We start from the raw sequence: 14,633 nt of genomic DNA on the forward strand, positions 1-14,633 counted from the left end.
ACGCGCACATGCATATACCAATTAATATATATATATATATATATATACACACACACATACAAGGGAAAGTCACTGATTGTCCTAAAGGTATTGATTTAGGAAATAATTTTAAATTTTTAAAAAAGAAACAAACAATTAACTTTTTTGATAACTTTTTATATTACCATAATTTTTTTTTGATAAGAATGCTGCAAAATTTTATTTCAAACGTGAAAAAAAAAGTACATCATGGATAAGAGCTTGTTTAATACAGTAAAGATCCTCTTCAATCCAAGCAATATTGTTAACAATGCTAGATGCATGTTTTGCTAGAAGGTGAATTGGTTTATTTCCTTGTCTCCATATATGAGAAAATTCTATCCGTCTAAATTCCCTATTTAGATCTTACATCCCAAAACAATTGCTTTCAACCTGTCACTAAAGAAGGGGGAGGAGATATACCACGGAGAGCATTATTTAGATTCAATAAGTTTCTCTCCAAAACCACGTCATCGATACCAATATCCCTTGCAAAGAGCAATCTAGCCTTAAATATTTTTGCTTCAGCCTCCACAGTGCCTAAAGGGACCCCAATCTTCCTGCACAAACCCGCTTCCACCCTTCCTTTATATTTACTATAAAATTGATAATAAAACTTTTCTAAAATAGTCTATTAGCAAATATCCTAAAAATATCGGTCATCAAGACAATAATAGTCCAACAGGACAATAGTCAAAACTCCTCAATGACAAGATTGATATTTAGAGCAAATGTGGTCACTATTTGTTGCTTGCACGAGTTTCCAGCTTGAGGATGGTCAAATGCTTCCCAAGTTTGAATTTCAGAAACCATACGTATATTGAACTATCTTCAATTTAATTAAATTGGTTGAATTTCCATTCCAATAGCTAATAAGTCATATCATAAAAGTCAATGTTCAACTTCATATAACAAATGATGGTGTGATTGATCTTGTGAAGGCTGGACCATAAACTTCAACAACAAAAGAAGGCCCTCCTCCCCCTTCCCCAATTACTACGTACCTCTCTCCAAAAAAAAAAAAAGTTTAGCTAGGTTTTACGTTTTATTTCCTATTCATAATAAAAGAAAATATTTTAATAAAGTATATTTTCATGTTATGGTAAAAAAAAAATTTCTCCAATATCATAATCAAAATAATTTCATTCGATATAGTAATTTTTCAGTAAAAATATATACTATCAAAATCTATTTTGCAGAAATTCAAATTTTATTTGTAGTATTTTAAATTAAACAAATAGCCCAAAGGTATTCAATTTTTTTTTTTTCATTTTTCTTCTTTCAATAAAGCATGTATCTACAAAATCAAAACTCACCTAGATTCAATCATGAATGAAGACTAATTAAACAACATACTTCACTAAAATTTTCTTCCAACCTACAAACATCAGGCACTTCCTCCCCCTCAATTAATACATTTACAATCACCATCTTACACTGCCTACCCATCATTTCTTATCTTCAACTCAAACTCAATCCAATCCAAACCTCTTCTCTTTCTCTCTAAATTTTCCTCACCCTCCATTCCTACCAATAATTAATTTTCTATGAAGATCTCTCTCTCTCTCTCTCTAAAATTTAGTATATAATGGTCTTAGAGGTCCAACATCAACGTGAACGCTAACCTTTGATGGTGGAATATAGGTACATGCCAGGTCCTTATTAGTAAAGCTTCGTCCTGTTGTCCTGCATTCTCAATCTCTCCAGCTCTATTCTCTCATCAAATTTCACATACCACGTTACTTTCCATTTTGAAGACAATAATCCTTGACCTAATACAAGGTATACTTTAGTTACTATAATCCATTAGTTTATCTATTTTGCTAATCTCTTTTTAGCGTTACTTCCATGCATGTTCGCTGATTTGCTTGACAATAAATTGAGCTAATTAAATCATAAACTCATAGCCTCAGGTAAAATATTGTAGAAAAGGAGTTGGAGAAAAAGGTGTTTTGGCAAATACAAACATGAGCCGAAGACCGAATAGTCCAGAGCTGGATTTGAAGCTGAACTTGTCACCACCAAGGGCAAACTCACCAGATGAGTCGCCAAATGTTTCGACTTCTTTTTCTTCAGACATGTCAATTGAGGGCTCATGCGTTTCATCAGAGCCTGAAGAGACTTTGCAGTGCCCGAGCAGCCCGGATTCCACATCAATGGTGCTCGTAGGGTGTCCTCGATGCTTAATGTACGTCATGTTATCCGAGGTGGATCCAAAATGCCCGAAATGCAAGAGCACCGTCCTGCTTGATTTCCTCAAAGAAGAAAACAGCAAGAGTAATAGAGGGAACTGAGGAGAGAGTAGCATGCCATTCTTTTCTTGTTCTTCATGGAGCATCTACTTGTCTATGCTACCTTAATTAGGCCTTTTCCTTTTCTTTTTTTTTTTATTTTTTTTTTATTTTAACTTTTATATGTTTTTCTCCATCTTCTGTTTTGTATGTTGAGATTTTTCTTGTCTATTATTTACTCTTTTTTTCTTCTCTTTTGTGAAATTTGGCTTCCTATAAGACGATGAAACGAGGTTAAAAAATAAAGGTAGGAGCAGAGCTACATGTATGAGTGCTATAGCCCCTAAAAAATTTAAAAATATTTTAATACTATATATAAATATTTAACATTTTAATTATTAACTTACAAAAATAAACTCCCCCAATATTTGACCTAGTCTAATAATGCTCTAAAAAAAAATTGTCCAATTGTTCTAGTGTTATAGAGAAAGTTTTTTTTTTTTTTTTTTCACATTCATTTTTTATTGTAAAATGTGCTTTTGTATCTGTTAAAGTTTTAAATCATTTATTAGTTCAACTGAAAATTTTTTACTCACTTTGGTTGATAATTTGGTGACTTATATTAAAAATAAAAACTTTAAGGATTCATTATGGAAGATACTAAGTTATATGTGTGTATAGCTATCTGTGTTTGTACATGTTTATGGAAGTTTAATTTGTATAAGCTAATAAATTAGTATTAGAAGTTGGCCTCCAAATAAAAATTAGTGCTTACACAACTATGTAGGGTTAGATTGTTTGATAAAACACTTTTGTGAATTTTCATTTTCTTTCCTACGTCTTCTTTACAACCAAACATAATCATCTTATTCTTATAATTATAATTAATGATTAATGATGGTGTATTAATGTCCCCCTCTTCTTTTGCGTGCTTCTAAATTAAACCTAAGTAAATAATATTTAATACAAAAAACGCCATATTCTCATTATTTTGGTTAGGCAAACATTGAGAAAATGCTGCTTGCAGCTATATATAATTATGAGAAAATCTTGTTATAAACCCGTTATTGCATACATTATATACACACTCCATTTGAAATTTTGTTATAAAAATACAATTTTAGTTAAAATTATAAAATCATCTTTTTAATAATCATTAGTCATTACTTTATGATTATATAGGTACATAAGCTCGTTATTATTTTTGCTCAACTGATATGTACCCCACGTCAAACTATGTAGTAAATGTGGTACACGTTACACGTACATCCATTAATATTAGGGATACCAAAATAACTATACTGTTACGTACGGCCATTTGAACAGCTAGCCAATGAGTTTTGAGGCTGGTGGCCAAGTTTTCATCAATGTCATGCATGCACGGAAATTTATTGTGTATTTTCGGAATACCATAAATTTGTACTCTCCCTCTCATATGCATGGTGGGTCTCACCATGAATTTAATTAGTGAGACCCACCATTCATGTGAGTGGGAGAGTACGCATTTATAGTACTCCGGGAGTACACAATAATTTCCCTAATCAATGTGGTTGTTGACCTAAATTCAGTTCTATTTTTCATGGTGAATATTATCTATTTACAGAACCTAGCTAACTTGAACCAGAAATTTACAGCTAGCCCAAATGTGGAAAGAATTTAAGAGTTATTATGAACTTAAGTTAGCCAAACATTAAAACCTCAAAAGTGGAAAAACTTTTATGTGGCCAATTTACATTTGCTTCGGCTTACCTTTTAGACCAACCTACACTGGATCGAGGATAATTGACTTTCAGTATAGCAAATTAAAGCATTAAGAGCAGCATTTCTTTTTCGAGCGATTGTAGCATTGAGCATATAGATTCCTAGTTTCATGAATTCTTCAATATTTAGAAGGTAATAAAGTGAAAACAAGTTTACTATAATAGTGTGCTTATATTCTGTGTGCATGATTTTGTAGCATATGAGACATGAGGTACAGTTTATTAATAGTATGCTTATATTCTTCAATATTTATAATACTGGTTTATAGTGATTTCACAATTATCATATTCCTTAGGACTACCTCAATCATATGGGCAACTTAGGCGATGGCCCAAAGCCCCCAAATAAAAGAAGACCCCATTAATTAATAAAATATTAATTTATTTATCTAAATATTTTATTTAGGGTTGTTTCAAAAAAGAAAATATAATTTTAAGACTCCCTCTATTAGCCAATAGAATGCGTTTTAACAGATGAACATGTTTACATCTTATATCCTATCTTTAGGAGAAAGTTTCTCTCCAAATTAGTTTGGGAAATTTTTTTTTAAACTCCTCTTATACATTTATATTGAATGTGAGTTTTGAAAATCTAACTGTTAGTTTGCATGTTCTTTATGTTCATAATACTCATGTCCAATATTGTTCAAATTAGTTGTTATTTACTATTTGTGAGAGACCGGAACTTTTTGGTGCTCTAAAAAAAAAAGAGAAATGTATTGGCACCTCGCTTTTTGGGATTGATGTGAAGTCGCCACTTATTTTTTTAATACAAAAAAAGAAAAAAGAAAAAAGACTGTAAAATACATGACTGAATAATTCCAAGTTTCATTGATAAAATAAATGAATACAATGTGATATAAAGATTGTACAAAGCTTGGTTTCCTAGTTACAATCTAGTAAAAGAAGAGGTACAAGACTTTGTTTCCTAGTTACAATATATCAAAAGAAAATAAAGCACTATCTCTTGAACCTAAGATCTAAAGTTCAGGGGTTAGATTACAAAATGGGAAGGAGTTAGACACCTATTCTGCCTAGATAGAGTCTAGTCTTCTAGATTTTTAGATGATCATTTTAGTACCCTTTAATAATGATATGCAACATGTTATATTAATATTCCTAGATCTAGGGTTGGATATTATACAAAAATCTTAGATCTGTAGCTCTTATGTAGAAAGAAATTAAATCTAAATTTTAATTATAGAAAAATGATTTTTAAATAAGAGAAATTTTAGATTTAAAATCAGAATAAAGATGATTTAAAACAAAATTTTCAAATCCACTTTTTTAGTTATCAAAGGGAATAAATTTTAAAGAAAAAATTCAAATTCAAAATTTTTTTTAATTAACAAACAAAATAAAATTTTTGATTAAATAAAATTCAGATCTGATTTTTAAAATAAAAAATGGATTTTAAAAAAGAATGAACTTTAAAGGAAAATTCAAAAATGATTTTTTAATTAAAAAAAAATGAATTTTGAAAAGAATTTTCAGATCTAAAAAGAATGAACTTTTAAAATAAAATTTCAGATCTGATTTTTAGAATTAGAAAACAGAAGAATTTTTAAAAAAGATTTCTAAATCTGATTTTTTTAATTAAAGAACAGAATGAACTTCAAAGAGAAAATTCAAATGTGATTTTTTAATTAAAAAACAGAATGGATTTTGAAAAGAATTTTCAGATTTTAGTTTTTGAAATTAAAAAGAATGAACTTTTAAAATAAAATTTCAGATCTGTTTTTCAGAATTAGAAAACAAAAGAGATTTTAAAAAAGATTTCCAAATCTTTTTTTTAATTAAAGAACAGAATGAATTTCAAAGAGAAAATTCAAATATGATTTTTTAATTAAAAAATAGAATGGATTTTGAAAAGAATTTTCAGATTTGATTTTTTAAAATTAAAAAGAATGAACTTTTAAAATAAAATTTCTGATCTGATTTTTAAATTAGAAAACAGAAGGGATTTTAAAAAAGATTTCCAAATCTGATTTTTTAATTAAAGAACAAAATGAACTTCAAAGAGAAAATTCAAATCTGATTTTTTTTAATTCAAAAACAAAATGGATTTTGAAAAGAATTTTCAGATTTGATTTTTTAAAATTAAAAAAGAATGAACTTTTAAAATAAAATTTCAGATCTGATTTTTAAATTAGAAAACAGAAGGGATCTTAAAAAAATATTTCAAAATCTGATTTTTCAATTAAAGAAGAGAATGAACTTCAAAGAGGAAATTCAAATATGATTTTTTAATTAAAAAAACAGAATGGATTTTGAAAAGAATTTTTAGATTTGATTTTTATTAACAAAGAACAACAGATCTAAGATTATATCATGCATAGTCTACATCTATATGATCAAACATATACACATAAAGAAGCAATCATTACATGTTTTCATGAAATAAAAGATCCAAAAACAAAACAACAGAAAAAATCATATTATAGATGCATGGAAAATTGAATTGGATGCACATGTTGATGACAGAACAAACATGTAATTAAAATGGATAGAAGCAATACTTGCATCAATGCATCAACAAATTCTATTGGGGAATGGGGGAATTGCTTTAGAGTTAGAGAAAGAGTGAGATTCTCTATGTCCTAAAGAATTTTTACTTAACAGAAAAGAAAATCTTAAATTATACTTCTAGAGTTTCTTTAACGTTAAGGGCAAAGGGATGCTGGATTCTGATTTTTCTCCTCTATTTCTAGAGGTGTGTTTGCTTGAAAAATAAGTTAGAGTTGCTTAAAAAATTAGCATATACGAATTAGGTCAGGTTCTATTGCTAAAAAATTGAATTTGATGAGTTTAGACCTAGGCTAAGAGTTTTTGGGTTGGACTTAAAACCTATGCTAATCAACACTGTGGAAGTGCCGATTGACACTCTTTAGTGCTCGGCCTGGTTTTCCTTTCTGGTTTGTTTTGAACTCTTTTTTGGGCATTTTCTAGGTCGGGAATTGCACTTGGACATTTTTTAAAACTCGTATTCCTAATATAATCCATTTAACTTGATAATTATTTGAAAGATAATTATTTCTAAAAGCCTAATTATCAATAATTCCTAGATTATTGGATTGTCCTTTTTATTCCTATGCAACCAAACTCATTTTAATCAAATTCAACAACCAATTACATAAATTACTTAATTAATTTTAATCATTGACTAATCAAAATTAATTTCAATTAACCACCCGTGATCAGTTTCACTCAAATTAAATACATGCAGACCGTGAAAACTAAGTCTCGTGTTATCTTTTAATCCGACAATCTGATTTGAGAACTGGACATACCGTTGCGATTGTTAGAATCCCAAGATTATTTTTATGATATGTGATGAATGATCTAATGCATGAAATACAATTATGATTTTGGGGGTACTTAGAAAGATCATTTTAGTCATCTTCTAAAATTAAATTATGGGTGTAAAATTGAGTATTTACACTATTTGATCCATAAACTTATTATTATTATTATTATTATTATTATTATTATTATTATTATCATAAACACTTAAAATTTAAATATTTGATTGATAATATAACTATTATTCTTTGATTTTCTTGAAATTTTACAAGTATATATAGAGGATGTAATTAAAGAGGTAATGTTATAATCCTAGTATTTTCCTTCTCTATTACTTTATTATACTTTGTTTTTTGAGTCATTTTAGAAATTTTTTTTCCCATTTTCCATTTGTACCCTTTCTTTTAATAAGATAGATTTAATGGTCCTTTCTGCTTCTAGGTAGGTTATTTTGATTTGCTTTTTTTTTTTTTAGTGTATGTTTTCATAAATTTTCCTACTTTTTTTTAATAATATATATTTTAATCAGATCCAAATATCAATGTAAAAGTTACCGTAATGAAAAAATGAATTTAGAATAACTACTTTGCATAAGTCTTAAAATTGGGAACTATTTTTTCTTTCTCCAATTCTTGTCCTCTCCAGTAAAGCTTATCCATGCTTGGCAACTTTGCCGACGTGCATCAGTACTGCCTGGTTCCCAGAGCATCCTGCCCCAACAATTAATAGCACCCGTCGCTACCAAGTGCCAAACGATTTAAATTATCTGATCGTCATGCAAAACCGTCTAATTGTCCCTGACATATCTACTTCTCATGCATTAATAATTTAATAGTGCTGCTCCCTGCTGGCGATTTCATCGTCTTGTCTGTTGTGGCATTTCCCTACGTAACCATCGGAGTATCCATTTGGATACGGATTAAATTTGCTGCGTTTTCACGTTTTTTTTTTTTTTTTTTTTTTCTTTTTTTTTCTTCTAGGCTGCGGTAGGCGTTAGGGACAGATGCTACTGTTCATGATACATGAGCATGAACAGTAGCCGCATATGTTAACTTTTCAACCCTTTTAAGCTCTTTTTCACTTTTTTTTTTTTTTTTTTTTTTTTTTTTTTTTTTTCAGGATTTTCAGCTTTTAACCGAATATTACTGTTTAACTATTCATGGGACCCGCAAACACTTTATTCAGAAAAAAAATATTAAAAATAGGACACACGATACTATTTACTTATTTAAAAATTATTTTGCTACAGTATTTTCAATTTTCAGTTTTCAGTAATAAGTTCTATCTAAACGAACCCAGAGCATCTTCAGAGTCTCTTCAAAAATTTTGTACCATTTATTTTTGTTTGAGGGGGAAATTTTTGTATTCTCTAAAACAGTTCATTTTACCTATTTACTTTTTTAAATACACTTTTCAACAGACTCTTTATCATTTTCTCTATCTCATTTAAATATTTTTTATTTATTCATTTTTTATCATCATTTATTCTTCCTATATTCATTCCCAACAATTATATTTTTCAATGAAAAGTGTTATATCCACAACATTTTTTGCAATACTTTCACAAGAATCACATCAAAATCTTATGTGAAAAGTTGTTACTAGTTCTAATTTAAAGCCACCATTAAAATTATTTTTTTACTCACCAATATTAGCTAATAACAATCTATTACTTAAAATTTATTGTGAAAATATTGTGGTAGCATTTCTTAATTGTCATTTCTTAATTTTTAGTATTATTTTTCCAAACTTAATTACATCCATACATTTTTTTTCTTCTCTTGGTTTTTTCTCCGCCACACACCTATCCCACTCCCATCTCTATCTACCCTTCTTTTTCTTTTTCTAGTTGATTCTGGATCTCACTTTCACTTTCTCCAGCTCTCTCTTTCTTTTTCTAACTCTAAGGCTGTAAACGAACCAAGCTGTTTATGAACAACTCAGGCTCGACTTGATAAAAAGTTCGTTCATATTCGTTTGTTTACAAATAAGCCAAGTTTGAGCCTTATTTTTAGGCTTGTTTGATAAACAAGCCGAGCTCAAGCAAAAAAAAATTGTTCGTGAACAAGCTCGTAAACAATAGAGCTCAATACAAAACATGCCGAGCTTAACCTTGTTTATAACTTGATATATGTTTACTAAGTAAACTTATTATGACATTACACATATGTTTTGAAATGTTAGTTTATAGCTTGTTTATTCATATATGTTTTAGAATATTAATTTATTTAGATTTGTGAAGATTATAGTTATACGAATGACAAATGTGGATGTAAAAATTGTATTTTGAACAATTACTCAGCTATAGACAATAAATGATGATGGATGGATTTAATTATGTAAAGTTGTAATGTGAACAAATCCTAATCACGGGTGTTTTTTTTTTTTTTTTTTTATAAACAAATCACGGGTGTTAAAAGCATGATAAAATGAGTATATTATATTATATTGTATGTATGTATGTATGTATGTATGTATATTTGTTTACTTGATTTTTGGTGATATAAGCATTTGATGATGCAATTTTTTTGGATCCCAAGCTAAAAAACTTGGCTTGAGCTCGAGTTTGAGTTTGATATTAAGTTCGAGCTTGGCTTGACTAATTAATCAAGCCAAGCCAAGCCGAGCTCAAGCTTTTTGGCATTCTCACAAGCTCAAGTTCAAACATTGTTTTTAGACTTGTCTCAAACTCAAGCCAAGCTTGAGCATTTGATTTTTATTGACGCTCAAACACACACTACTCAGCAAAGCTTGGCTCGTTTACAACCATAGCTTTTTTTTTTTTTTTTTACTTTTTCTATTTCTACTTGATTCTAGAACACTCTCTAGCAGGATAAGAAACAGAAAAAATTAAGAACAAGCAATTGCTTGCTCCACTGTTGATCGAAGGACACAGGCAGGTGTTGTCTCTTTTTTGCTCCACCGTGGGTCAAATGGCTTGTCTCTCTCTCTCTCTCTCTTTTTTTTTTTTTTTGCTTTTATTGTTATGATTTGATTAATTTTAAGATTGTGTTTTTGAGTTTGTATTTTGATTATGCTTGAGTTTGAATGTTTGATTGAGACTGAGTTTAGAGATGTTTGAGAGAAAAGATCAAGAATAGTTCTGTTGTTACCGTTGTGATTATTGGGTGAAAATTAAATATTTTAATCAGTTGTGATTATTGAGACTGAATTAATTCTTTTGCTCATGAATAGGTCTCTCTCTTTTCTCTTTTTTCTTTTATTTTTCATATTTCATTTGGTTTATGAGAAAAATTATTTTCGTGTTTGGATTGTATTTTGCGTTTTGTAGCCGTTGAGATAAAGAAAAGAGAAAGAGAGTGAGGAAGAAAGAGAGAGGGAGGAAAGGGAAAAAAGTAATTTTTTATTCAACCAAGTAATATTTTAAGGGAGGATATTGTTTAGAGGAGCTACAGTAATTGCTACAATGCTCTCCATGCCTGGAGAGCTACTATAGCAAATCTATAAAAAAAATTTGGAGATGGAAAGGCTGTTGGAGGGGGTTTTTTTGTGTGTTTGCTCTCCATAGTTGGCTTTAGAGAGCTTATTGGAGATGCTCTCAGCATGGCTATTGTTCTGACTCACAAGCCACACTATTTTGTCTATAGTATCTATACTCTGCACAATGTTAGGAGACTTGTTGTCTATTAGTGATTTAATCCTAGCTCATACCCTACACAGATGTGTTGCTTCATCTGGCCACAGAACACTGTTTTGAATCATGAGTTGTACACAATGTTGTCTATATTATTTATACTCTACACAATGTTAGGAGATTAAGGGGGTGTTTCGTACATGTGTTTAAAAACATGTGTTTTATTATTTGAAAACATGTGTGAAAATACGTGTGGGTAAAAAAGTGTATGAAAATGCATGTAATGTTTGAAAAGGAAAGCTCTAGAATGAAAGAAAGCTCTAGAAGAAAATCTAAAGAAAAGATCTTTTCATTGAAAATGAGTTAGTGAATACATTGTGGAGCCACAAATCTGTTTATATACTAACCAAAGACTAAGCATAGAATCCGGGAATCTGCTATAACAGATTAACTAACAACCACACGTGCTAAACAGAAAAGTTAAACCAAACTAAACAGCAAAACGATGTGTTTAAACTTAAACATTAATTGATGCTCCAAAATGCTGAATATTGAACTTGAAGTTTAAATGATATGGTGCGTTTCATCTTCATCAATATCTTCTTCTTCAGACTGCCATACATCCACCCTCAAACTCAGGGGAGAAGACCACATGAGTTTGGAACACTATTGATGAAACCGAGGAGAAGAAAGACCCTTAGTCAAGAGGTCAGCCAACTGATCCTAAGAAGCAACAAATTTAACTTGAAGATCATGACGAAGAACACGTTCCCTAACAAAATGATAGTCAACTTCAATGTTTTAGTGCGAGCATGGAACACAGGGTTTGAGGCAATGGCAAGAGCAGACACGTTATCACACCAAAGAATACGAGCAACACAAAGAAAAACCCCTAAGTCCTTAAGAAGCATTCTAATCTAGCAAAGCTCTGCAGCAGTAGAAGCTAAGGCCCTATACTCAGCCTCAGTTGAAGAACGTGACACTATAGGCTGCCTCTTAGCAGACCATGTAATAGGTGAATGTCCAAGAAACACCATAATAGCAGAGATGGATTTCCTGTCTAAAGGATCACCAACCCAATTTGCATCACTGTAAGCAGATAGAACAAGAGGACCTGTTGTAAAAGACAAGCCTTGATGAATAGTCCCCTTAAAATATCCCAAAATCCTTTTAGCAGCTTGAAGATAATTAGAAGTGGGATTAGCCATAAATTGATAAGCCTGTTGAACAGCAAATGACAAATCAGGCCGTGTAAAAGTGAGGTATTGCAGGGCACCAACCATGCTCCTATATAAGGTAGGATCAGGTAGTAAGGGACTATCATAAGGCACAAGATGAGCATTGGGAGAGCAGGGAGTTTTGCAAGGCTTGCATTCTGAGATGGAGAATTTGTGAAGAAGATCCAAAGCATATTTGGATTGACGGACAAACAAACCACCAAAAGGGTAATTAATTTGAAGGCCCAAGAAGTAATGTAATCTGCCCAAATATTTAAGATCAAATTCTTGGCTTAAGGGGTGAATTAGAGAGGAAATAAAGGAGGGGTGATTACCAGTAACAATGATATCATCTACATAGAGTAGAAGGAAAACCAGATGAAAATCATGATTGGAAATAAACAAATTACCATTAGCACTTGAAGCCACAAACTCAACATGAAGTAATTGAGTACTAAACTTCTCAAATCAGGCCCTAAGAGCCTGTTTCAAACCATATAAAGCCTTATGTAAAAGACAAACATGATTTGGACAGGAAGGATCCACATATCCCTGAGGTTGTGCCATATACACTTCTTCTTTAAGCAAACCATGAAGGAATGTATTGCTTACATCCAATTGTTTAAGATCCCAACCACAGTTAACTGCCAAAGCAAGAAGCAATCTCACAGTGGTTGGTTTCACAACAGGGCTGAAGGTCTCCTCATAGTCCAAACCATACTATTGGAGGTAACCCCGAGCCACTAATCTAGCTTTATACCTTGCAATAGTCCCATCACTGTGCCTTTTCAGCTTAAAAACCCATTTACAAGTAACTATGTTCTTGTTAGCAGGTGGAGGAACAAAGGACCAAGTATTCTGTCTAAGGTGAGACTGAAACTCTGAGTCCATAGCAGTAACCCATTGAGGGTATCTAATAGCAACATTATAAGAAGGAGGTTCTTGGTAGGTATAGTCAATACCAATTCTTAGAACTTTAGGCTTATGAATACCAAGTTTTGACTTTGTAAGCATAGGGTGATGATTAACAGGTGGGACAGAAGCATTAGGATCAGAAATAGAAGATAAAGAAGAAGAGGAATCAGAAATAGGAACACTAGGAATAGATGGGGCAGCTGAGACAGATGAACTAGGCAGACAAGAAGAAGGATCAGAAGAGGGAACAACATATGGGAAAGAAAGAAATTCATCAATGGACTGATGGTGAGGAGAAGAACATGCAAGAGTAGAATCAGTATTTGCAGGTGTAGACAGAAACCAAGCAGAATCAATGAGAGAATTAGAGAAAGGAATATGTGGACTAGTGATATTAGACCTTTGGGCAAAAGGAAAAACATTCTCATCAAATAAAGCATAGCAGGTAGTATACACAGTATTAGCATTAGGATCCAAACACAAATACCCTTTGGAGAGAGGAGGATAACCAAGAAACACACATTCCACTAATCTAGGTTGAAGCTTGTTAAGGACTCTTTTTTCGCCCCATGTGGCACTACTTCATTGGCAACCCATGCCACATCAACATGTTATTAATTTTTTGGGTAAATCTCTTTAAAGCCCAAAATAAGCTCATATCTCATTCAACTACATGGATCGGGCTTAAGTAATGAATCAAAACTCATGGCCCATATTACCTCTCTTACACTCATGGCAAGCGGGTCCTTCAACAAGAGCCCATATGTACACAAAATGACAACAAAACCCGAGGTACGTCATCTCATTTTCGACTTATGATCCAAGCTCATAAGTCTCTTTGGGTAAACTTTGGGAGTCGTGGTTTGGAGGGCCAAGAGGTATGTTCAGTAAAGCTCCAGCGGTTTAAAGTTGATAAAAGAGACATGTTGCTTGGCGTGTCTTCTTCAACTCCCTAAACTCTGACGAGTCCGTGTGTAGCGGGTAACATATGGTAAGCATCTCTTATCACATAGCACTTAAAATGATAAAATTTCCTATTGCTCTTTTCCTAAAGCTTAATATTCATCACATTACACATATTCAATATCCCTATCCATCTAACTGCTGGGAAAATAACTGTTCATTCAATCCCCAGCTGTTGCTATACAAATTTAGAAACTTCATTATATTATTCTACATAAATCTTATCACTGCTTTCAGCTAAAATCCAACTCGATCACATTGCCTACTCTGATTGGCTATCCTTTATCTCTAACTATATGCAAAATATTCATTATATCTCTCATATCCAGCTGCTATCTGCCATAATCTGACCATATATTTCTCTGCTAGCTGCCAGAACAGAGCTTTAAATACTCTTTTTACTCAGCAAAATTATGTTACAACACAATGAGACATTGACTAAATCTCTAAACCTTCATTACCTTTCAACCAATCCTTTTATTACTTACTAGAAATGTGTTGTAATGGAACTTTGCACCAAAAACACAAACGCCTAAAAGAGGAAACATTTCTAACAGAACCCCAATAGTATATTTAGCACTTGACACCTGGCTGGAAGTGATATCATCAGCCATTTAATGCTAAAATCCCA

The 14,633-nt window shown here is 31.6% G+C and overlaps 1 long non-coding RNA gene across 1 annotated transcript; it reads left to right on the top strand.

Moving 5' to 3' along the window:
• Window positions 1-987: 987 nt before the first annotated feature.
• Window positions 988-2,506, top strand: LOC142607913 (uncharacterized). The gene is made up of 2 exons (XR_012839392.1): window positions 988-1,800; window positions 1,926-2,506. It is a non-coding gene; the product is annotated as an uncharacterized LOC142607913 (long non-coding RNA).
• Window positions 2,507-14,633: the final 12,127 nt, after the last annotated feature.

Source organism: Castanea sativa, chromosome 8 (assembly GCF_040712315.1).
Source record: "Castanea sativa cultivar Marrone di Chiusa Pesio chromosome 8, ASM4071231v1".
NCBI classification, from domain to species: Eukaryota; Viridiplantae; Streptophyta; class Magnoliopsida; order Fagales; family Fagaceae; genus Castanea; species Castanea sativa.